Genomic DNA, 25,713 nt, shown 5'->3' on the forward strand with positions numbered 1-25,713 from the left:
GACCTCTATTTGTAGCTGTTGGATCAAATTTCAATGACATGAATTCCCTAATTTAGTGGATTAGGAGGAAGGGATCCAGAGAGGATCCCTTTCCAGTTTCAACTACTCACTTATGACATTCATTTCCAAAGTGGACATTCTCTTTCTGACTGGTCAACAGTTGCCAATTTATAAGGTCCTAGCTAGCTCAACTTTGTACTTCAAAAATTTTTCCCACTCGTCGACTAGAACTGGAGTCTGAACGGATCATGACAGCCTTCTCAGCCCTCCTCGTCTTCTTCTTCTTCTCTCCCATTTCCGCTCTCGACTTTTTCTTCAACTTCATCTCCAACATCACCAATGGCACCAACCTCATCCTCATCAACGATGCCCAATTGGACGCCGTCGCCATCTTCCTCACAAAGTACACCAATATGTACACCTTCGGCAGTGTCTTCCACCTAACCAAAATCCCCATGAACCCACTTCTAACTCCAGATCCGTAGCCTCATTCTCCACCTCCTTCGTCTTCTCCATTCTCCCGTAGAACGCGTCCACTCGGAGTTCGACCTCTCTAACTCCAGCCCACCCCCTCCCCCCCCAATCCGGCCCCCCTGGGACGCTCGTGGCAACCAATTCTTCGGCCTCTTCGCCAATGCTGCCATTCCCTTCATTGGCCCTCTACTCGCCGTCGAGTTCGACACGGATAAAAACATAGAATTTAACGACCCAAATGCGAACCACATCGGAATCCAACTCAACGACATCAAATCCTTAGTCATGGCCCCGACCGGGTACTATAGCTCAACCGGAGGATTTCGTCCTAATCTAGATGTTTGTCGGTTTTTCAGCTTCCAAAGCAGACTCAATTGAAACCTAGAGGGTTTTAGCTTGGAGTTTTACTGACGTCAGCGTTGCAAGAGAGATTGCCTCGATGAATCTTCCTGTTTTTCAGCTGGGTTCGTCGTATTCTTCCTTGTCAAATGGGGTGCTTGCTGGGATTGCAATCGGCTGTATTGGTTTTGTGTTGATTTTAGCATCAAGATTTTACTTGTATCAGCGGAAGAACACGACGGAAGTTGAAGAAATCGATGAGATTGAAGATTAGGAGCTGGAGTATTGGCCGCATAGATTCTCGAACGAGGAGCTGAGCTAGGCCACTGACGAGTTTTCAAACAATCAGCTTCTGGGTTCCCGCAGATTTGGGAAGGTTTACAAGGGGACTTTATCAAATGCCGCCGCAATTGCCGTCAAGTGCGTCAACCCCAACTCGACGCAAGGGGTGAGGGAGTTTATGGCGAAGATCGCAAGCATGGGGCGGCTGTTGCACAAGAACTTGGTCCAAATGCGGGGTTGGTGTAGGAATGGAAACGAGTTAATGCTGGTGTACAATTATATGCCCAATGGGAGCCTCGATGGGTGGATTTTCGACAAGCCAAAGACTGTTATGGGGTGGGAGAAACGGCAACGCGTGGTGGCGGATGTGGCGAAAGGGCTGAATTATCTCCACCACAGGTGAACCAGATGGTTGTTCACAGAGACATGAAGTCGAACAATAATTGCTAGACGTGGAGATAAGAGGGAGGCTTGGGGATTTTGTGTGATACCCCATCCTAAATTGGTTGTATTTTATTGTATCAAATGTATGAAATTACCAATTTGCTCTTGAGGCATGAATGTTGACTTTCATTGACCGCCTCAACGTAATGCATATTACTAATTTTCTTAGTTTATTCTTATCGTACTCATCGCCATGAACGCGTAGGCATAGACAGATTCGAATTTGGAGTTATAATGAAGATTTTACGTTACGAAACGTCGAACGTTTTTCGAATATTTCGTGTTTCATTTTTAGTGACCTAAATTTGTGAGCCAATGAGACCCACTTTGGATTTTTGTCCCCTTTTCCTTCCCCCTACTCATGAGTCCCCTTTCCCTCTATTATTTCTAAAAATATCTCCCTCTCTCTCTAAGCTCTCTCTCATTTCTCTTCTCTTTCTCTAACCTTCCATCTCCGGGAAGGCAACACACAAACAACAATGACAACACTCCCACCACCAACCAAACCAAGAGCACCACGAGCTTCGTCTCATCCTCACGAGCCCAGAACACCCAACCTCACCTTGAACTTCCTTCCGGATCGTCGGGATCAAAACTCAAGTTGGGCAGCAACCTTTCAAGCTATTTTCTGGCCAAACCATGGAAAATTGGCCAATGAAAAGGTACCAATCTCTTCGTCTCATTTAGAAGTATGATTTTCATTTTTGAATCACTTGATTTCGTTGAGTATTGAAGAAGTTATAAACTTTTAAAGTTTACCCAGTTTCCGGCGACCTCTGAGGCTTTCGAGCCATTTTCCAACCAAACCACAGCCAGTTAGCCATCAAGGAGGGTACCAATCTGTTTGTCTCGGCCCGATGTATGATTTTTGTTTTTGAATCACTCAATTTTGTTGAGTATTGACAAAGTTATGAACGTTTAAAGTTTACCTAGAAATCTGGCGAGTTCCCCAATTTTCCCGCGGACCAGTCACCTTTCAGGCCATTTTCCAGCCATCTCCGGCAACCATTATGTCTTCCAAATAGATATAATCTTGTTCTACACTTTTCTAGCTTTGTTTTGATATATTATGTGTCGCATTTGGTTAAGAAACGAGTAAGTTACGAAGCTTTGAAAATTGTCCAGATTTCTAGCCAAAAACCTAGTTTTCCAGTGATTGGCATGACCGACCCATTGACAGTTGACCCAACCCGTTGACTTCTAGTCAGCGTTGCCGATTGACTTTCGTTGACCTTTGACCTATCAACGTTGACTTTTGGTTGACTTTTTTGGGTTTCGGCCAGGACCCCTCCTAGACTAATTTTGACATCCTAATTCCAAATCCATGCTCTGTTTTCCTAAATTCAATCGTTTTAGTAGAGTTTTATTAATTGGTCCTTTTGTGCTTAGGTGTGTTTGTTAGTGGAGACCTTGTCCTTTCTAGTTTGAGCGGCTCTTTGGCGACGGAGTATCTATAAGTGGACCCTTTCCAAAATGCATTATTTTACTACTAGAAATGCATACATGAAAAGCATGATTTTATGATTATGTTTTATGAAATGTTTACAAGTAAATTGGATTTATGCTGTATGAAATATCATGCTTTATCAGATTTACATTCTTTGAAAGATTTATGATTTTATACTATGAACATGGTTTATGATGATAATTTGAGCTAGAACGCTTCTATGAATTATGATATGATGTTTGAGTTATTGAGCTCCGATGAGATATATTTTGGAAATATTATGTTATGATTTGCTGTGCTTATATATACCTGGGGGTGAATGATACTTATATATGGCTTTGGTCGGGTGATGAAGGGCCTACGGGCGAATGATACTTATATATGGCTTCGGTCTGGTGATGTAGGGCCTTTGGGTGAATGACGATTTATATATGTCTACGGGCGGGTGATGAAAGGCCTTCAGACAAATGAAGATTTATATATGCCTTTGTTATACCATTATTAAGCACATTATATATGATATATGTTTTATGAAAGTTTTATGGCATGCTAAGGTATTCAGAAAACCTATTACTTGTTATGCTATATGAGTTTTCTAAACTGGGGGTTAGTACGTTGAAGAATAATTTTTTTAGTATTACATATATATAAACTTGGTCCACTCATTTTTTGTTTTGCACCCCCTCTGGACTTAGAATCGAGGCATACAATCCTGACGTCAAGACACTCTCGCATTGGTATCTTTGAGTCCTTTCGGTGTAGGATCCATTCCTCTCATAATTGCGCTTTCTAATATTCCTTCCGCTTGTATTTCGAATTAGTAATATGCTCTGAACATGTTCATGCATTATCACTTTTAAATTGTTGGCAGTTGAATATTCTCCTTTGGTCCAGTGACCCGTACCTTGTTACTACTATTTTGTTAAGGTTTGTATTTGGATATTATATTGCGAGGTTACGTGCCACAATTACATGCATGTTTCACATGCTCTCAGTATATGCATTCATTAAATGGCTTGCTTCACCCCTTGGGTGTCGGCCAACACATGGCCATCCTGTTGTTCTTCGGACACCGGGATCGGAGCGTGTCATTTTGGGTTGGTGAAGCTGTACCGGCACGGGGAAGTACCCAATGTGACACATGTTGTTGGGACGTTGGGGTACTTGGCACCTCAGTTTGCAACTGGGGCGATGCCCACGGCGGCAAGTGATGTTTACAGTTTGGGCATGGTGTTGTTGGAGGTGGCGTGTGGAAGGAAGCCGATTATGATGAAGGCCGAGGAAGATGAGGTGGTGTTGATTGATTGGGTGAGGGGGTTGTATGCTAGAGGGAGGGTGGGCGAGGCGGCGGACTCGAGAATACAAGGGCAGTATGAGGCGAAGGAGATGGAGACCACTTTGAAGCTTGGGCTAGCTTGTTGCCATCCTGATCCTATGAGGAGGCCTAACATGAATGAAGTTGTTTCAGTTTTGGTTGGTGAGGCGACGGCCTCCATCACACCTGCCGTAATAGTTGTCTGAATTGGCAAGGGGTGATAATAGTATTGGCGGCGAAGACGGCAGTAGTGATGATCAGTCTATGGAAGTGAAATCAGTGTTGGAAGTGGCACCACTGGTGCAAGAAGCATATTGTTTACAAATTTGAAGCTCCAGAATGCTTTCTTGTTGTATTATACCAGCCTTGTTGTCATAAATTTGAAGCTCTAGAATTTGACATTAAAATATGCAGATTGGAAGTTTGGAATTCCACATTAGTTTACATGTCACTTAAAATGCTTCTTTGGATGATGGAACTGTTCTTTTCTCTTTTTATTTTTATTTTCACAAAGGTTTGAAGGCTTGGTTTCACAAAGAAGGTACGCGCTAAAGTTTGCAGACGAAATTTACATAGCATCCTCTGCTCTGCATGCAGAAGCAAAGGCTTTGTTTTGTGGTTGCAAGTTAACCTCAGAAGTTTCAGTGCAAAAACTCTATTGAATCTGCTTCTCGACAGCTTTCAAACAGCAAAGTGGGAGTTATTCCCTACCCTTTCCAGGATTATGGCGGTAAGCAATGGTTTCCGGTAGGTGTCGTGGCGCAGGGTTCCAAGAACAGCAGATGCTTTGCACCGATGGCAAGTCAGAGGATTCGAGGTGAAGTCTGGTATGACAGGTGGGGATGACAATTCTAACCATTAAACCCGACAACCATGGATAACTGCCCGAATGAATTGGATTTGGGTGTGAAAAACTGTCTTCTTTGGTCAATGTCATTCCCAGAGATGGGTTGCCTTGTCCTCTATCTTGATAGGAACCATGTAGACCTAGGGTTGACGTTCTATAGCTAGACATCTTCCTCTTGTACCCTGGTTTTCTTCCTTGGTGGCTTAATGAATTATCCCTTGGACCAAAAAAATAATTCAAATCATATATTGTTACTTCATGTATTGAGCAATTAGACATTAGACGGAGAAAGCCACAAGATCGGGATTTTTTAACCCTAGAATATATGTTTGGTGATTCAAATAACGATTCTTGTTGAGATTGAAAACAAAAGAGCCAAGGCGTTCTACATGCATTCAAATAGTCTAGTCTGCGATTGATGAACCACGCATCATACAAGGTAAATACAATTATGGCAAGCATGATCACAAAATACATAAATATGCTCTAGTACCATGCTATGCAATTTATATGATTTTTCTTTATAGTTTCGAAGTATTTATAGAACAAACTGTTGAAAATAAACTGATGGACAAATAAAATATAACTATGAACATTATTTTATTAAAACAGATTGTCGAGACGGCTATAATCGAATAACTACATCGTGGAGGGTGTATTCAATTGGAAATTTGAGAGATTTTAATAGATTTATAAATTCATGGATTTTTATGGAGTTTAATTGATTTGTAGAGATTCCACATAAAATTTTAATCCAATTCCCTCAAAATCTCATGGGAGATGTAAGATTTGTGGATGCTTAAAAAATACACTATGAAATGTCTCTAATTCCTCAACATTTTTCAATTCTTTAAAATCAATTTCTAATTAAATACACGTGGAATATTATAAACTTCTTTAAAATCCTAATTGAATACACCCATATTTCTAAGGAATTTAATAAACTGTCTTAAAATCCTGATTGAATACATGTTGAATTTCAGAGAACCACTTAAAATTCTAATTGAATACCCTAAATTCATTAAAAGAACTAAAATCTCTCAAAATCTCAATTGAATTCACCCCTTCTTAACCGTCTGCTTATTCTATAGAGTTACGAAGTACCATATATATAGAAAACTAATCTAACCCTAATAGGCAAAGAAACGAAACCCTAACTAGGATGGGCTAAGTCCAAATCCTAAACTAACAAGCAAATCCCAAATATTAAAATAAACCTAAATATTAATACTTTCCAGCACATCTCGTCAAACTCATGGCGGTACACGACATGAGTTTGCCAAAGCAGATGTGGATGCAAGCTTCATTATACTAATTTTCGATGCCAATTCCAATATGAAATTCTATCGATGCAAGTGCTAGATTTCAAATCCTAGTGCAAGATTCCAATTTCAATCCAAGCTTCCGAACAAACAAAACTTCAATTTACAACATACACAACGGCACTCGAGTGGTCGCAAATCTAAGCACCCGAGGAATCATTATGTTCGCAACAAGCAGCTCCAACGGCAAGTTATTTTCATGTTATCCGAGTGGGCCTCAAACACAAAAATCAAACAACAATTTTCTTCCTTGCCCATGTGAGCTTCTCAAAACAAGTGGCCCAAGTGGGCTTCAAAAGGCCCAAACATAAAAATCAGACAGCAAATTTTCTTCCTTGCCCGTGTGAGCCTCTAAAAAACAAGTGGCCCAACAATAGAAAAACAACTTCTTTTTCACTTCAACGCCTCACAGATCAGTAACTTTCCGCTATATTTACCATCTATTTATATCATCACTTGTACCACCTCTTTAACAGAAGTAGGGTCTGCCAACGCATGTAGATTTTATCTCTATTAAAGAAATAGTACAAATGATGGTATGAAGTAGATCGTAAGAATAACATTTTTGTTCCAATTTTTCTTTTTCTTCTTTTCTCCTTCCTTTTTTTTACCTTTCTGTGCGAACAAGAACCCCAATACACAACGCACAGGGTGCAGAGGATGTGGATGTAGTGTGGAAAAGGTGCAACGATGAGGCTATAGAGGTGTAGGTCAAAATGGTGGCGATGCAGTGCATCGTGGTGGTTCGATGGCAGGTGCTGAGGTTTCTGGCCTTATGTGCACTACAGCGAAAGACGACGGGTTGCAGAAGCACGTCAAGCTGCAGGTGCAGTGGTGCAGGTTGAATGCAGGTGGTTTAGGCGGAGACGAACTTAATCCGAGTTTGTGGTTCTCGGGTCTGGGGTTTGTCAAAACCAATGGCGGGTCGTTGTTGCAGGCACGGAAAATCTGGGTCGGCGGGATGCAGGCGGTGATTTTCCTATGGTAACGAGCACGCTAGTGATGCGGGCTTCAAGACGGCGCGACGGGGCCCAAGCTGCAACATATTCTTTTTGGGTAAATGACAAAAAACTATCTCAATTATTTGTCTCACGACACTATTATACCTCATCTTTTAAAATTGACAACGTCATACCTCATCTCTAGAATTTGGTCCAATGTTATACCTTCCGTTAGCTTGGCCGTGAATTTCGCAGTTAAATGCTGACGTGGCTTGATTCGGGACCCACTTTTTATTAAAAAATTAATAAAATATTGAAAATAATAATTTACCCTAAGGAAAAAAAAAAAAAAAAAAAAAAAAAAAAAACAAACCCAAACACCCATCTTCCCATCGCCGTCTTCACTGACCTTGTCTCACTCAACCTCAGTTACAACTCGTTCTCCGATCATCTCCCAGTCGAAATTTTCAACCTCACAACATTAGACATCAGCAGAAACAGCTTCTCCGGCCACTTCCTCGTCGGAGTCTCAGCCCTTCAAAACCTCATTGTTCTCGACGCATTTGGCAATAACTTTTCCGGGTCGCTCCCCATTGAAATTTCAGAGCTTCAGAACCTCAAAATCCTCAATTTAGCTGGAAGCTACTTCCGGGGACCAATCTCGTCGGAATACAGCGCTTTCTGCCTCCTCGAGTTTATTCATCTCACTGGGAATTTGATCACCGAAAGCATTCCGCTGGAATTGGGGAAGCTTAAAACAGTGACGCACATGGAAATCTGCTACAATTATTACCACGGAAACATTCCATGGCAATTAGGGAATATGAAGGAACTCCAGTATCTCAACATTGCCTATGCAAATCTCTCCGGCGCCATCCCAAAATCCCTCGAGGATCTCAACAATCTCGAATCCCTATTCTTTTTCAGAAACCAGCTTTCTGGGTTAATTCCGGCAGAGCTTAGCAACATCAGAGCTCTCCAAAACTTGGATCTTTCCGACAATCTGATTTCTGGGTCGACCCCAGAAACCTTTTTGGAGCTGAACAACCTTAAACTCCTCAACCTTTTTTACAACGAGATGGCCGGTGAAGTTCCCGATGGAATTGCAGAGCTTCCATCGCTGGAGATGCTGCTTTTGTGGAACAATTACTTCTTCGGCAACCTTCCTTGAAGCTTGGGGAGAAACTCGAAGCTCGGGTGGGTGGATGTCTCCACAAACAACCTCAGCGGCGACGTTCCACCGGATATCTGTGCAAATGGCCAGTTCTTTAAGCTGATGATGTTTTCGAACAACTTCATCGGCGGCCTCTCCACTTCTCTGTCAAACTATTCGTCTCTGGTTCGTCTTCGACTCGAAGATAACATGTTTTTAGGTGAGATTCCATTGAAATTCAGTAGTCTCACTGATATCACATATGTTGATTTATTTGGGAACAATTTTAGTGGTGGGATTCCAAAGGGTGGGAAGAGGTGGGTTTTAGGGGGAGATGTTGGCGTGGGTGGGGAAAGGGTCAGGGGTTGCAGGGAAAAGGGAAGGAGAAGGGATGGGGAAATGGGTGTTCGGGTTTTTTATTTCTTTTTTTTTTTTTTTTAAGGGTAAAATAGAAGCAGATTAAATCTCGAATGATCAAACTTGTTCTAGTATCAAGTTGAAAATAAACGACAAACAAATAAAATATAACTATGAACATTATTTTATTAAATGAGATTGCTGAGAAGGCTATAACTGAATGACTACATTTTAACTATCTTCTTATTCTATATAGTTACAAAGTACCATATATATAGAAAACTAATCTAACCCTAATAGGCAAAGAAACGAAACCCTAAGATGTAGGGGTGTGCACGGGCTGGGCCAGGCCTAATTTTGAAAGGACTGGACCGGACCCGGGTTGAAAGGAGACAGGTCGAGCCGGAGACAACATATTCTAATATAGGAATCGGACCTAACCCAGCACGGTTGAAAAGGGTCGGGTCCACAAGTCCTTTCCTTTTTTTTTTTTTTTTTTTTGGGTTAAAAAAAAAAAAACCTAAAATTTGCACAAATTCGCAGCAGTGCTCATGCTGGACTGCGCCACTTTCTGCAAAGTAGCCATGGCCACCAAAAACCACCCCCACAACGACGCTAATACACACACCTGCTGAATATCAAACCCTAATTTCCCATTTCATTGGACTAGAATTTCCATTTGCAATGATTGCGGAAGGCGAAATTGGAGCCAAATGGAGAGAGATTCGCGAGGGGAAACCTTAAAATTGGGGATTAGGGTTTCAAAAAATGATCAGACAGAACAAATCAGACAAATTGAGAGAGAAATGGATCAATAGTCATCGGATTCAAGCACCGCCTCAATGAACCCAAGTTCTCAGGCCCATCTCCTGGTACCCTAGCTCACCGATGGCAAACACAAATAGGTACGGTGGGATTGGCTGCTCCATCAGTAACTCATCAATGACCCTTGTAGACATCGAAATTTCAGTAAAACAAATGCTCACCAATGCATTAAAGTTTTGACGTGTCAAGGCATACATGGCATACGCCACGTGTTGTACAAATTGTACACATGGCGTGTGACTCAACAAAATAGGAAGAAATACCCTTGAAGGACTAAACAAGTTTTTCTTCTCATTTTGGGCAATGACAAGGCAAGTACATTTCAATCCATTGAGGATCAAAACAAGTTTTTCTTCTCATGTTGGGCAATGACAAGGCAAGCACACTTCAATCCATTACGGATCAAAGCAAGTTCTTCTCATTTTGGGCAATGACAAAGCATACACATTTCAAGTTTAAAATGGTGTTAAGTGGGAAATTAGGCCATAAGTTAGACCACTTCAAGTTTAAAATGGTATTAAGTGGGAAATTAGGCCATAAGTTACACCACTTCAATTTCAATATTGCATTAAGTGGGAAATTAGGCCATAAGTTACACCACTTCAATTTCAATATTGCATTAAGTGGGAAAATTAGGCAATGGTGCTTGGAAAGAAAAAAAATATTTTGTGGTGGTGATTCATTCTCAAAGCCTATAAATAGGCTTCTCCATCAAGGTATCAAGCATCAAGGAATTCACAAATACATTTCTCTACTCCCAAATTGGAAGAGAATTCCCCAAATCCTTGAAGCTTTGAAACTCCAAAGCTCTCAAGCATCCAAATTCCCAAGAATTCCGAAGGATCAAGAAAGCACTCTTCGTTCTTCGTCAAATCCTCCTTCAAGATCAAGCCCCAACGGCCCTTGAAGAACTTCCACCAACTCAAGATCAAGCCCCGACGGCCCTTGAAGAAAGTGTTCATTGTTCATCAACTGTTCATCCTAAGATCAAGCCCCAACGGCCCTTTGGATCAACAACCTCAACAAATCCACACATCCATCAACCTTCAAGATCAAGCCCAAAAGCCCTTGAAGATCCGCTCATCCATCAACCTTCAAGATCAAGCCCAAAAGCCCTTGAAGAAATCCACACAACCATTATTCAAGATCAAGCCCCGACGGCCCTTGAAGAAAGTGTTCATCCGTTCATCCTAAGCATAAGCCCCCCCAACGGCCCTTTGGATCAACAACCTCAACAAATCTACACATCCAATCGTTCTTCAAGATTAAGCCCAAAAGCCCTTGAAGATCCGCTCATCCATCAACCTTCAAGATCAAGCCCAAAAGCCCTTGAAGAAATCCACACAACCATTATTCAAGATCAAGCCCCGACGGCCCTTGAAGAAAGTGTTCATCCGTTCATCAACTGTTCATCCTTAGATCAAGCCCCGACGACCCTTTGGATCAACAACTCATCCACAAACCTACACCCTACGAAGATAGAATCAGAGGACCAAATTTGAGAGAGATCGTAACCCCAAAATCATAAACACAAAAAAAAATATTATTTTGTACACGTTATTTTGGTTTCTTGTTTCAAAGGAATCTTTCGTGTTCACAAATTTGGCACGCCCGGTGGGACAATCTCTACCTCTCATCTCTGTCTCCGTTCAAGATATTCAAGCACAGTCCATGGCTTCAAACAAAGAACAAGTCATGACTATCGGCACTACCTCCATTGAAAAACAGCTGGTTCAGATGAAGGAAACAATTGCAAGGCTGCTAAAGACTGCAGAGGAGAAAAACTTGCAAACTGCCGGACTCATCAACCGTCTGGAGGCGCAACATGGCGTCAAAGTGAAACCAAGCTCTCTTCCAACTAAGAAGACCGAAGAAGGCTTTAACCCAAATGCCTACGAACTCATGTCAAAGGCTAGGCATGACTTTGCTTCCTCTTCAAATCTTGGAAAGAAGGTTTCAAACACCGTCAACGACAAAGATCGTTACCTCACCAAAACTCAAAAGAAGTTGAAGGAGCATGGTTACGGAGTTGACAACAACCAAAGCACACCTCCAAAATCAATGGCATCAAGCAAGGGACAAGCCGTTCTTGCAACCACCAAGGGAAGAAGCATAAGCACTTCCGCCGCAAATGGAGCATCCATTGGTGCCACAACCACTTCTCAACATGCCGCTGCAAAGTTGGTACTGCTAAGCAAGCAAGAGCAGCATCAAAGGCGCGAGTCGGTCATCCACCTGACCTTGATGGGGGCACCAAAGCATGCTATTGAGGCACACAAGATGACACCCCAAAATGGCCAATGGGGTTCTTCATCAGCACTATGGATGTCTGAAGGAAAGTCATGTCTATTGGTTGCACAAGTCATGACCATCGGCGTCACCTCTGTTGAAGAACAACTGGCTCAAATGAGCGAAGCAATTGCAAAGCTTACACAGAATGTGGAAGAGAAGGACTTGCAGATTGCCGCACTTGTCAACCAACTAGATGCGCTGCCCGACGTGAAAGTCGACCCAAATGTTGGCCTATTAAAGAAAGAAGTCGACGAAGAAGAGGAGCCTCCAATGGAGAAAGTCGAAGAGAAGCTGAAGCTAGACCAAGCAACGGCGTTCATGGAATCTCTCTCTATCCAGCAGCTACAGGAGATGATCGCAAGCACTATCAAGACACAGTACGAAGGAAGCTCGCATGACTCCGTACTGTACTTAAAGCCTTACTCCAAGAAGATTGATGCTTTGAAGATGCCAAGGGGTTATCAGCCCCCAAAATTCATGCAGTTCGATGGAAAAGGCAACCCGAAGCAACATGTCGCCCATTTTATTGAAACTTGCAACAATGCTGGGACAGAGGGAGACTACCTTGTCAAACAGTTCGTACGTTCGCTGAAAAGTAATGCTTTTGACTGGTACACCGACCTCGAACCTGAGTCTATCAACAGTTGGGACCAGCTAGAAAGGGAATTCCTCAACCGTTTCTACAGCACTCGTCGTACTGTAAGCATGCTAGAGCTGACCAGTACGAAACAGTGGAGAGATGAACCTGTCATTAACTACATAAATAGATGGCGCTCCTTAAGTCTGGATTGTAAAGATCGGCTTTCTGAAACCTCTGCCATTGAGATGTGCGTTCAAGGCATGCAGTGGGGACTACACTACATCCTTCAAGGCATCAAACCACGAACATTTGAGGAGTTAGCCACCCGCGCCCATGATATGGAGTTAAGCATCACCCGTCATGGGAAGAAAGAACAGATCGCCGACTACAAGAATGACAAAGTTTTGGGGCCAAAGGTGGATAAGGCTGCGTGGAAACCCACCAATGAAGCAATGACGGTCAACACAACTCCAGTCAAAACCCATACACGAGGCAAGGCGATTCAAACCGAAGCTTTTCGTGATCAAGAGATACGTAGACGCACTTTGAAGGAGCTTGAGGAGAAGACTTATCCATTCCCCGACTCTGACGTGGTTGCCATGTTGAAAGACTTGCTTGACAAAAAGGTGATCAACCTACCTGAGTGCAAACGGCCGGAAGAGATGAACCGTACTGACAGTCCAAAGTACTGTGGATTCCACCGCTTCATTGGTCATCCGACGGAAAAGTGCTTTGTGCTAAAAGATCTCATCATGAAGTTAGCTCAGAAAGGGATCATCGAGCTAGATCTTAATGATGTGGTGAAGTCAAACTATACCACCGTCACTTCTGGCTCTTTGAACTCAAAATCTTCACCTCAACCGCTGGGGGCATGCTCCAAAACCATGTCAGTCACGTCAAGTGAAGTTGAAGGATGAACTTATGCCACTCCAAAGAAAATGCACAAGAAACATAGGTCTTCTCCACAAGTTCACCAATCGAAAAGGGGGCAAAGCAGCTACCGTCAACCTTCAAAGCTACATGAAAGTGTTGAGGATGAGGAAGTTATGACACAAAGATCGTCCGTTGCCATCACAATGCGCGATTTCTTCCCCAAAGACTTCTTCAATCACTCGGTCAAGACTCCTTGCTATGAAGATTGCAAGGAATGCCTCTCTAAGATCGTTTGACAAATTCAAACAAGCTCCTTGTTCGCATGAGCCTAAAAGGTGACAACAAACGCTCCTTGCCTGCACGAGCTGAAACTGCAAACGACACCACACGCTCCTCGTTCGCACGAGCCTAAAAGGCGACAACCAAAGCTCCTCGTTCGCACGAGCCTAAAAGGTGACAACAAACGCTCCTTGCCTGCACGAGCTGAAACTACAAACGGCACCAAACGCTCCTGGCCCGCAAGAGCATAAACTGTGTACGGCAAAATCATCATCAAAACCATCACTCATTTGAACTACGTTATGACTTGATCTCTTCTTTGGAAGAGTACGTAGGCAACTTGAAACTTCAAAACTTCAAGTACAGTCACATCAAAATAAATAAATAAATGTTTCATTAAAAGAAAGTCAATTTTATTACAAAAGAAACAAAAAAAAAAAAAAAAAAAAAAAAGATGGAGCTTTCACAAAGGATGTTCACGTGAAGCCCCATTACTTGGCAAAACTCTAGAAGCAGAAGGCATCGGAGCAGAAGGCATCGGAGCGGGAGGCATTGAAGCTAGAGCATTCCAGGCCTCAATACTGGGTAGAACGCTGGATGACCCAGGAAAAATGTGCCTCTGGAGGAAAGCCGCAAACCTTTGACGGTCACTTTGGATTCGACCTTCAGATTCTTGCAGCTCATCAAGTTTCTTCTTCATGCCCGTCGAATAGTTATTTGCAAGCACATGCAAACTTCTATTCTCGTGCTTAAGCTGTTTGATCTCTTGCTTAAGAGTTTCCACCTCCGCCATCAATGATTCCACTTGGCGGGATCGAGCAAGTAGGCGTTGGCCCATGTTGGACACAGAGCCTGCGCACTGAACACTGAGAGTTAGAGACTCTTGAACGGCCAACTCATCGGACCGTTCTGAAAGCAGCCTACTATCTTTTGGAGTGAGGAAGTTCCTAGCTACTATCGTAGCTGTTGTTGCGTCCTTCATCACAGAATCTTCACCTGTCAAAGGGCCATTAGAAGATAAGAAAGAAGGGCACCATACATTTACCTGACGCGGCGCACTCGGATCACTGCTGAGACTCAAATCTAAGCAAATGTTAGACGGGTTAGCCATTGTCAAAAGGTTAAAAGAGAAAGGTGGATGGAGTAAAATCAGAAAGGGCCGAAGACGATTTTCACAAACGGGCGATCTTCAAAGTGTGCATGTTGGAGGTGATCGATACCTCTATAAAAAGCCAAGACGACACGACCACCGATTCAAAAAATCAGATTTTCCTGCGTGAAGTTCGGCGACGCTTTCGCGGCTTTTCAGATAACGCGTTCAACTTTGTCAAAAGATCTCTGACAAAGTTGAAAACACGTGAAGGTTATCATCCCAACTACACGCCTTTGCCAACAAGCGTGGTGACAGAGCCGCACCCGTGACTACTTTTTCGAAGAGGCGCTAGCTCAGAAATCGAAGAGACGCTTGTTAAAAAAATCGAAGAGACGTTTGTCGACAAGGGTAAAAGAACATAACCACCACTTGCTATTGGGAAATCCCTATATATGTCGACCTTCATCTTTTATGGCAAGGCATACCTGAAAAAAAAAAAAATGCCCAACTCTTCCTCACCTCTGAGGGCGCACTCCCAGCAAAGCCTTTCGAAATACTCAATTTTTTCTTCTTCCCCAAAGAAGATACCAGATGCCTGGAGTACAGATGACCCAGGAGGAAACGGTAGATTGAAGTATGTGGAGACAAGCACAACAAATACATGTGCTGATCCATTCGCCGCTTCTTCAAAAGCAAAGGTATCTCATATCATCAAGGTCGAAAGCAAAGGTATCTCATATCATGCTTTTTCCTTGTCTTTTCCTTTGTCCTTGTTCTTACCCGCATGGCAAAGTGAAAGAAGCAATCAGCCGGCACTTGGAGTCAGTCTTCCGATCTGGAACCGACTGCCTGGAATCTATTCCCTGGTTGCTTACCTAGCGTTGCTCTCGAGTAGTCATCTTCAACGGTTGATACACTTCCAGAGAAGGGACCACTTCTGCAAAGGGGAGCAAGTAAGGCAAGTGAAAATGATACATTAAAGCATGTGGAGACAAGCAACAACTGCATATGCTGAGCTATCCTCTAACCCTCTTCAATACGAATTGGAGAGATTGAACAAAGAAACAGAAAAAAAAGGAGTAAAGCTCAGACCTTCGGGGGAGACCAAAAATATCCTGCTGCCCAGTTCAAGAGTAGCACAAAGGAAAATCAACGATTGGAGGAAACCAGAAAATCTTCCAGTCGAACTCAAGATCAAGCCTCGATGGCCCTTGAAGAAATTTCCTGCTGCCCAATTCAAGAGTAGCACAAAGGAAAATCAACGATTGGAGGAAACCAGAAAATCTTCCAGTCGAACTCAAGATCAAGCCTCGATGGCCCTTGAAGAAATTTCCTGCTGCCCAGTTCAAGAGTAGCACAAAGGAAAATCAACGATTGGAGGAAACCAGAAAATCTTCCAGTCGAACTCAAGATCAAGCCTCGATGGCCCTTGAAGAAATTTCCTGCTGCCCAATTCAAGAGTAGCACAAAGGAAAATCAACGATTGGAGGAAACCAGAAAATCTTCCAGTCGAACTCAAGATCAAGCCTCGATGGCCCTTGAAGAAATTTCCTGCTGCCCAATTCAAGAGTAGCACAAAGGAAAATCAACGATTGGAGGAAACCAGAAAATCTTCCAGTCGAACTCAAGATCAAGCCTCGATGGCCCTTGAAGAAATTTCCTGCTGCCCAGTTCAAGAGTAGCACAAAGGAAAATCAACGATTGGAGGAAACCAGAAAATCTTCCAGTCGAACTCAAGATCAAGCCTCGATGGCCCTTGAAGAAATTTCCAGCCCAGTTCAAGACTAAGCTTGTGGAAAATCAACGATTGAAGGAAACCAGAAAATCTTCCAGTCAAACTCAAGATCAAGCCTCAATGGCCCTTGAAGAAATTTCCAGCCCAATTCAAGATCAAGCCTCGACGGCCCTTGGGTTGACATCTACATTAAGGGACTTCAAAACGCATCTTCTACACGTGACAAGCACATGTATACGACGCGCCTTGAAGTGGGGGCATTTGTAGACATCGAAATTTCAGTAAAACAAATGCTCACCAATGCATTAAAGTTTTGACGTGTCAAGGCATACATGGCATACGCCACGTGTTGTACAAATTGTACACATGGCGTGTGACTCAACAAAATAGGAAGAAATACCCTTGAAGGACTAAACAAGTTTTTCTTCTCATTTTGGGCAATGACAAGGCAAGTACATTTCAATCCATTGAGGATCAAAACAAGTTTTTCTTCTCATGTTGGGCAATGACAAGGCAAGCACACTTCAATCCATTACGGATCAAAGCAAGTTCTTCTCATTTTGGGCAATGACAAAGCATACACATTTCAAGTTTAAAATGGTGTTAAGTGGGAAATTAGGCCATAAGTTAGACCACTTCAAGTTTAAAATGGTATTAAGTGGGAAATTAGGCCATAAGTTACACCACTTCAATTTCAATATTGCATTAAGTGGGAAATTAGGCCATAAGTTACACCACTTCAATTTCAATATTGCATTAAGTGGGAAAATTAGGCAATGGTGCTTGGAAAGAAAAAAAATATTTTGTGGTGGTGATTCATTCTCAAAGCCTATAAATAGGCTTCTCCATCAAGGTATCAAGCATCAAGGAATTCACAAATACATTTCTCTACTCCCAAATTGGAAGAGAATTCCCCAAATCCTTGAAGCTTTGAAACTCCAAAGCTCTCAAGCATCCAAATTCCCAAGAATTCCGAAGGATCAAGAAAGCACTCTTCGTTCTTCGTCAAATCCTCCTTCAAGATCAAGCCCCAACGGCCCTTGAAGAACTTCCACCAACTCAAGATCAAGCCCCGACGGCCCTTGAAGAAAGTGTTCATTGTTCATCAACTGTTCATCCTAAGATCAAGCCCCAACGGCCCTTTGGATCAACAACCTCAACAAATCCACACATCCATCAACCTTCAAGATCAAGCCCAAAAGCCCTTGAAGATCCGCTCATCCATCAACCTTCAAGATCAAGCCCAAAAGCCCTTGAAGAAATCCACACAACCATTATTCAAGATCAAGCCCCGACGGCCCTTGAAGAAAGTGTTCATCCGTTCATCCTAAGCATAAGCCCCCCCAACGGCCCTTTGGATCAACAACCTCAACAAATCTACACATCCAATCGTTCTTCAAGATTAAGCCCAAAAGCCCTTGAAGATCCGCTCATCCATCAACCTTCAAGATCAAGCCCAAAAGCCCTTGAAGAAATCCACACAACCATTATTCAAGATCAAGCCCCGACGGCCCTTGAAGAAAGTGTTCATCCGTTCATCAACTGTTCATCCTTAGATCAAGCCCCGACGACCCTTTGGATCAACAACTCATCCACAAACCTACACCCTACGAAGATAGAATCAGAGGACCAAATTTGAGAGAGATCGTAACCCCAAAATCATAAACACAAAAAAAAATATTATTTTGTACACGTTATTTTGGTTTCTTGTTTCAAAGGAATCTTTCGTGTTCACAACCCTGTCGTCGGCGCACCACAAAGCATCGCCAAAGATCAGCGCCGAACAAAGTGTTGCCAAAGATCGAGGCTTAATGATGATGGCAGCGGACGTAACGAGGAAGACAGGAGTGAATTAGGAGAAAAGATCGAGGGGAGGAGAGATCTAGGGAGGGGAGAGTCAAGTGAATTAAGTTTGAGAATGGAATGGAGTCTTGGGAGTCCCAGACAAGAATAAGAGAGATAGAGAAAGAAGGTGAAATCAACGGTAGGAAATCAAGGTAGGAAATGAACTGTCCAGGCCGGGGGCCCTTTTTTTCCATTTTAGAACCGTCCTGCCCCGCACCATTTTGTATTAATAATTTTTGGACCCACCCCGAACCTTGATTACCTGCATCGACCCGCGGTTTATATACCCGTTTGCCCACCCCTACTCGGATGGACTAGACCCAAATTCTAAACTAACAAACAAATCCCAAATATTAAAACAAACCTAAATACTAATACTTTCCAACGAAAACAAGATACAAAACTAACTCAAAAATAGTAAATAAATCGACAATGAATTGATGGCTCGCCTCTTTAAAACTCTCAAACAATTGTCGGTCGTATCTTAGAGGCCTTGTATATTTGTATTTGTTTGTTTTTTGAGTTTGTGATTTAGCACACCTAGCGCAGAATTGTAAATTCTGGAAATTATATCAGAAGCATCCTACGTTCTTGCATGTAATTCCATTCAACTGGTTCATGAGTGGCATGAATATGACCTCAAGAACAAAAGCTTGTCATTTCATTTGGGTGATACGGGCCAACATCAAAAGTTTAAAAATTCTAAATCCTAATCAAATGTTTAATAAAAACGGTAGGTTAAGATTTGACAATTTGACAATTCAAACCCAATCATATTTGAAAATTTGAGAAGAAAAATTAATCTTCCATTTTCTTACAAAAATATTATCGTCATGATAGTTTAGTTATGGGAACGAAACTATACAATTGTGTTGAAATTTTAGTTTGATGTCACTTTGAAATAGGGAAGGTGACCAAAATGATCATATGAAAATACTTAATCGTATTGTAAACTTCTAGTTTAAGTGTGATTGTGTAAATCCTAGATTAGATTTGATTCTAGCTATTCTTTCTTATATGGACTTGTATTCCTTGGAGGAGAAGGATTTCTTCTCCCCTGTCAGTTAAATATAGGCCACAACACGTTATTAGCACGCTCCTACCGCTACACTTAGGAATCTGACATGGAAGCTTTCTGTATCAAACCAGTTCACCAATATCATCACATAGTACAGTTCTTCCAAAACAACGGTTTTTATCTCGATATTTTTGCAACTCTGAAAGCATGAACATTCACCATAATGCATGACCCAACAAACGACACTAGCCCATGGCTTAGGTGTCCTCGTGTCCCACTGCAGTAGGACCAAGCCCTTGAAGGGCCCTCCGAGTTCCCTGCACTCAACCGCACCAGATCCCAACCCATAGCTGGTGTATCAGTACAACTGGCCTACGATGCACTCGATCGCACCCCCTCGAGAACACATACGTTGTGAAGTAGTGGATCAATGCCTATCTGTTTTGGGCCTGCAACCTAGCCGAATCCAACCTAGCCTAATTTTTGGGCCTGGGCCACACGATTTCAATTTGCTTAGCCCATTATTTTGGGCCTCGAGCTTAATTGTTTAATTTTTTTTTTAGACAATTTGGGTTTTATAATTTTTTCACCCACAGTTTAACTTTGGTCCGAAGTCCAAATAATTAATTCAATTATAACTATAGACCTGAAATTCTATTTGCATATTTTCTTGTCGCATATATATATATATATATATATATATATATATATATATATATATTTGTGTTTGTCTATAGGAACATATGAACATGAAGTTCATAATTATTTTGAAACCTAAAGTTTTTAGAAACATGTCTTATTTGAAAACCTGAAGTTTTTCTTAAAAACATCACCCATGAAAACCCGAAGCTTTTTCATGCGAATTTAAACCAATACATGTCTATTGGAACTTAAATGTTCTACTCCTATGTGAATGGATTGATTTTTTCTCCATTACACTAACCACATCTTGTCCATCTATTTTGTGATAGGAACATGTCGAATTTGAACAAACTCGACTTCACTGTTTTAGAGGTTTTTGGAAGGAACTACCTTAAGTGGGTCCAAGATGTGAAGCTCCACCTCACTGCAAAGAATTTACGTTCTACCATTGAAGATGAGACGAACAACCCGGTTGACGAAGCTAAGAAAGCCACTACCATGATCTTTATCCGAAGACATATTCGTGACACACTACAAACCGTGTACCTTGCTGAAGAGGATCCACGAGCACTCTAGGTCACTTTGGTTGATAATTTTGATCAACAAAATGACATCTTCTTGCCTGAAGCAAGACATGATTGACAGTATTTGCGCTTCCAAGACTTTAAGTCTATGAATGAATATAATTATGAAGTTTGTCGAATCCAATCACTTCTCAAGTTCTGTAACGAAACTTTAACCGAAGAGGATCTTCTAGAGAATACCTATTTGACCTTCTCTACTACTAATATTATCTTGCAACAACAATATAGGGCTTAAAAGTTCACTAAGTTTTTGAATTCGATCTCTGTTTTACTTCTCGTTGAAAAGCAGAATCAGCTATTGATGAAGAATCATCAAGCTCGACCTACTGGGACGACTGTTGTGCCTGAAGCACACTATAACATAAACAAACGCCCAAAACGCCAAAATAGGCACAGTAGGGGCTGCCAGAAGCCACTTTGTCAAGGTCAACGTGCCAAGGCCCATCTAAGAGAGGAAACAGAGCCCAAAAACGCCCTAACCTCTCTCGTAAGGCCCCAAACTTCAAGAATAAAAGTAAAGCACTTGAGACCATGGATGCAGATATATGTTATCGCTATGGTTCAAAAGACCATTGATCCCGTGCTTGCCGAGCTTCCCAGAAGGTTGTAGCTGAATATCAATCTCATTGTAAGAAGTTTGAATCAAACTTTGTGCAAGTGGATGAACCAAAAGTACCAAGATGGAGGTTTCTGACTTTCAAGAGGCTATTACCCCTACGGAAGATTAAAATCTTAGACATAAACTATCTTTCTAGTTGAAATTTAGACAATGGGGCTGAATTCCACCTAGTGGTTGAACCCCCTTTTGGTTTTTGGTTTAAATTTTGAACAATTTTCCTTTTATGTGTGGATTATTTGCTGGTGATTTATTTTTGAATATTAAGTTTTTGATTAATTACCATCCTTGAATACTTAAAATTATTTTGAATGGATATTTGTTTTTAGAACTTTTATGCATATGACCGATTCAAATTAATTTTCATTCTAGGTATGACTAGTGGGAAAGTTAATTGTCTGGCAGATAGTGCAACCACGCACATCGTTTTGCGTAAACACATCTATTTCACTAACTTCATACCTAAGAATGCACCTCTGACAACCCTCTTAAGCCTATCCAACTTGATCGAAGGATACGGTAAGGCATATACAATGTTGTCCAATGGTACAATTTTGACCATTGATGAGGAACTTTATTCTCCGCGGTCCAGAAGAACGTTGTAGAAAATGGACATTTGAGATAATAATTACCACAGTCAAACCTATGTAGAAAATGAAGTTGAATTTCTGTGCATAACTTTTTACGAATATGGCCAGAAGCGTATTATAGAGAAGATGAAGCGTATCCCAAGTGATTTGTATACTACGACCATACGCCCCCTAGAAAGCCACTATGTGGCCAGCCCTACCTCTGGGACCGCGCATGAAATTACACTTTGGCGTGATCATTTGGGATACCCTGGACAAATAGCGATGCGCTGTATCCTCAAATCAACACACGGGCATCTACTAACCTGAAGTTTAGGTTCTATTCAAGGAATCGCAATCAAACTTGTTCTATAGGAAAGCTTATTATTAAGCCTTCTTATGACAAGATTCGTTCAAATCCTCATACTGTTCTACAAAGGATTCAGGGGGACATTTATGGACTGATTCATCCTCAATGCGGACCATTTAGATATTTTATGGTTTTGGTTGACACTTCCACATATTGGTCACACGTATGCTTGTTGTCCAAAAGGAACGCTACATTCTCCAAATTGTTGGTTCAGGTTATCAAGCTCAGGGCTCACCACCCTGATTATCCGATCAAATTTATTCGATTGGATAATGCTGAAGAATTCACATCTAAAACTTTTGATGATTATTGCATGTCGGTTGGGGTTGAAGTTAAACATCTTGTACCCCATGTTCACACCCATAATGACATGACAGAGGCATTCATTTAGCACTTACAAATTATTGCTTGATCTTTGGCCATACGTACGAAGCTCTCGATTGTTGCTTGGGGCTATGCAATATTGGATGTAGCCATGTTCGTCCGCTTGAGGCCTGTTGCGACCCAACCATATAACCTCCTTCATTTGGTTACCGGATACGAACTTGACATATTACATTTGCTCGTTTTTTGTTGTGCAGTCTATGTGCCGATTTCGCCGCCCTTACGTACAAAAATGGGACCTCAGCGAAGGATGGGAATATATGTCGGATATGATTCACCTTTGATTATTCGTTACTTAGAACCTTTGATAGGCGATCTGTTTACCGCTCGTTTTGTGGATTGTCACTTCTATGAAACAATCTTCCCATCGTTAAGGGGAGATAAGAACGTCAACGTTCCTGATGAACGACGCAAATTATCATGGAAAACTCCCACTTTGTGTCATTTAGATCCCTACACCGTTCAGTCTGAAACTTAAATGCAACAAATATTAGATCTACAGAGTATAGTTTAGAGCATGCTAGATGCTTTCACCGATCTAGCGCGAGTGACAAGATCACATATTCCAGCTGCGAATGTGCCTGCAAAGATGGATGTACCAAAATTTGATGTGAAATTTAACTTAATACAAAAATTCACCCTCTTTTGACAATTGTAGTATATAGGTAAGTAGGAATCGTTCTTAAACCGGGGATTATGAGGGATTGCTAAACACTTTAAACTGACTCAACTAGATAAAACTAACCTTTAAAACACTTAACTCAACTTAAAAGACTCAAAACAAGTTCACAAGACTCAAAATAAGTTAAAAACACTCAAAATTGCCTAAAAACACAAACTGGGCAGATTTGACTCTAAACACAATTTTGGACGAAATTTGGTTCTAGCTTGACTCAAAACACTTGAAAACACAATCTAAAACAGATTTTAACTAGTTAGACACTCTAAAATAAAGGGGGATTTGGTTTTGGACGAAAATAAAGTAAACGAAACAAGAATTTAAACTAGGCAGATTTGCACGAATTTGGTGAAATTAGATGGATGATGGGCTAGCTAGGAGGTCTTTCTCCACACATGACATACTTGCATACAAAAAATCTTTAGTTGCTTTTTCAACGAACCATAAACCTCAACACCCCAAGTTAATTAGGTACGCTTAAATTAACCCTCAGATTTTCCTTAAGTCATTGAATTGAATGGAATTAGCGCATTGCAATCAAATTATTCCCCAAAAGTTCTTTACATGAAAGTTTATAATAGAGAAACAATCAAAGATCATTAAATTCTACGAAAATCATAAGTGTTGACGAGGCACTCGTAACTATGAAAGCGCATGATACTTATGTCAAGAATTTACTTAACATGATTGTGACTAACAACCTTTACTACTTATGAATATAAGTTCACAATGATTAGGTGAAGTTTCCTTATATCCTAGCATCAGATTTATGCATGCAAATTAAGTGTGCACTCTCAATCCATATACATAAACAAGTTTTAATTCAAATAGATAAGTAAATTGAATCCACAATTCATGAAATCACAACTGGAAGTAATCAAATCATATTGCAAATATAGCCATGGTTTCGAAATTCCCCATAGCCAAAAGGGGATTAGTTCCTCATACTAACACAAAAAAGATTCTTGAATTTAAACATTGAAAACACAAGAAAGATTACACCTAAAACGTTCTAGCAACTCCAAGTCGAATGGCATGCACGTCTAGGGCTCTCCTCCTTCCTCCTTGCTGTGGCACAAGATGTGGGTGGTGGTTTTAGGGGTTTTGAATGGTGTATTCTTGCTTAGGATGATGAATGATGGCTGATTAGGGTGAAAGGGTGCGGCAGGTTGTAGATGGAAGTGTATGGGTTGAATGAATGATGGAGAATGGAGGCTAAGGCTTGCGGCAAGGATTTTTTGAATCGCATAAAGGGTTTATACGAATTTGTGGCTGAAAATATGTTTATATAGTCCTAGGGTTAATTAGATTAGGGTTACACTTAGCAAATTTATTGGACTAGGGCCCTAGGGTTCGGCAATAAGTGATTAAATCCACCTAGGAGGGGGTTTGGCCCAATTAGTTTCATAAAAGGATTTGTGTAACCCAAATCCACAAGGAATGGGGCCCTAAAAATCAGAATCCAAAAGGGATAGGGCCTAGAGGGGTGCGGCACATAGTGGAGGGAAAGAGGGGATAGCTTGCAAGGCAAGGCAAGGCCTTCTAGAAGGGAATAAGCGCCACCTTTGTAGGGTTTCTAGAAATAATGTGCTTTGTGGCAGATTTGAGACTTCTAGAAGAGAAAGCTTCTGGAAATAGGTTCTAGAAATATCTATTTAGGTCCCCTTGCAACTAGGATTAAGGCATGATAAGGTTAGGATAGGATAAGATAAGATAAGGTTTTGGATAATGTTGGATAAGGTTTTGGATAATGTTTCCTCTTTTGAGCTCATTCCTTATCCACTTTGTCTTCAGTTTAGTTCCTTCATCTTCTCATCAGATTTCTAGCCTTTTGAACTCCAAATTCATCCATCCATATTGGCCCATATACAAGCTATCCACTTAGTGCCCAAAATTACTCCAAAATGCACTTTCTTGGTACTTTAACTCTTTGGACCTACAAACACACGAAAATGAGTTGAAATACTACATTAACTAAGAAATAATAACACAAATGCACAAGAATAAGCTAGCTAAGTTGCCTAAATATGCTCCTATCAAATTCCCCCACACTTAGCTTTTGCTAGTCCTCGAGCAAAACAAACAAACAAAAGAAACAAAACATATAATCTATACCTTCCAACTTTTGCCTCAGGGATTTCCAATGAAACATAACATGTCAAAGATCACCACTCACATAGATTTAAGCAATCCTTACCCTCAAGCATACTTAATCATAGTCACCATTCACTAGCTCACATTTAATCAATGGAAACACATTTTGAATGTAGTAACATGCCTTAGAGAATTCCCTCAATTCCTTACTAGATGTACTCTCAATTTTCACACAGATTTTCTGACTACACTCCCTACACTAGGTATATGTGAAAAGATTGATGTAAACATGTAGACGAGCCACTCATATATGG

The 25,713-nt window shown here is 41.3% G+C and overlaps 2 pseudogenes; both read left to right on the forward strand.

Moving 5' to 3' along the window:
* The first annotated feature begins 248 nt into the window (after nucleotides 1-248).
* LOC137744363 (L-type lectin-domain containing receptor kinase S.1 pseudogene) lies at nucleotides 249-5,147 on the forward strand (annotated as a pseudogene).
* Nucleotides 5,148-7,218: 2,071 nt separating this feature from the next.
* Nucleotides 7,219-18,286, forward strand: LOC148692315 (uncharacterized; annotated as a pseudogene).
* Nucleotides 18,287-25,713: the final 7,427 nt, after the last annotated feature.

The sequence above is a fragment of the Pyrus communis genome, chromosome 12, assembly GCF_041283825.1.
Source record: "Pyrus communis isolate YQ-2024b chromosome 12, ASM4128382v1, whole genome shotgun sequence".
Classification (NCBI taxonomy): Eukaryota; Viridiplantae; Streptophyta; class Magnoliopsida; order Rosales; family Rosaceae; genus Pyrus; species Pyrus communis.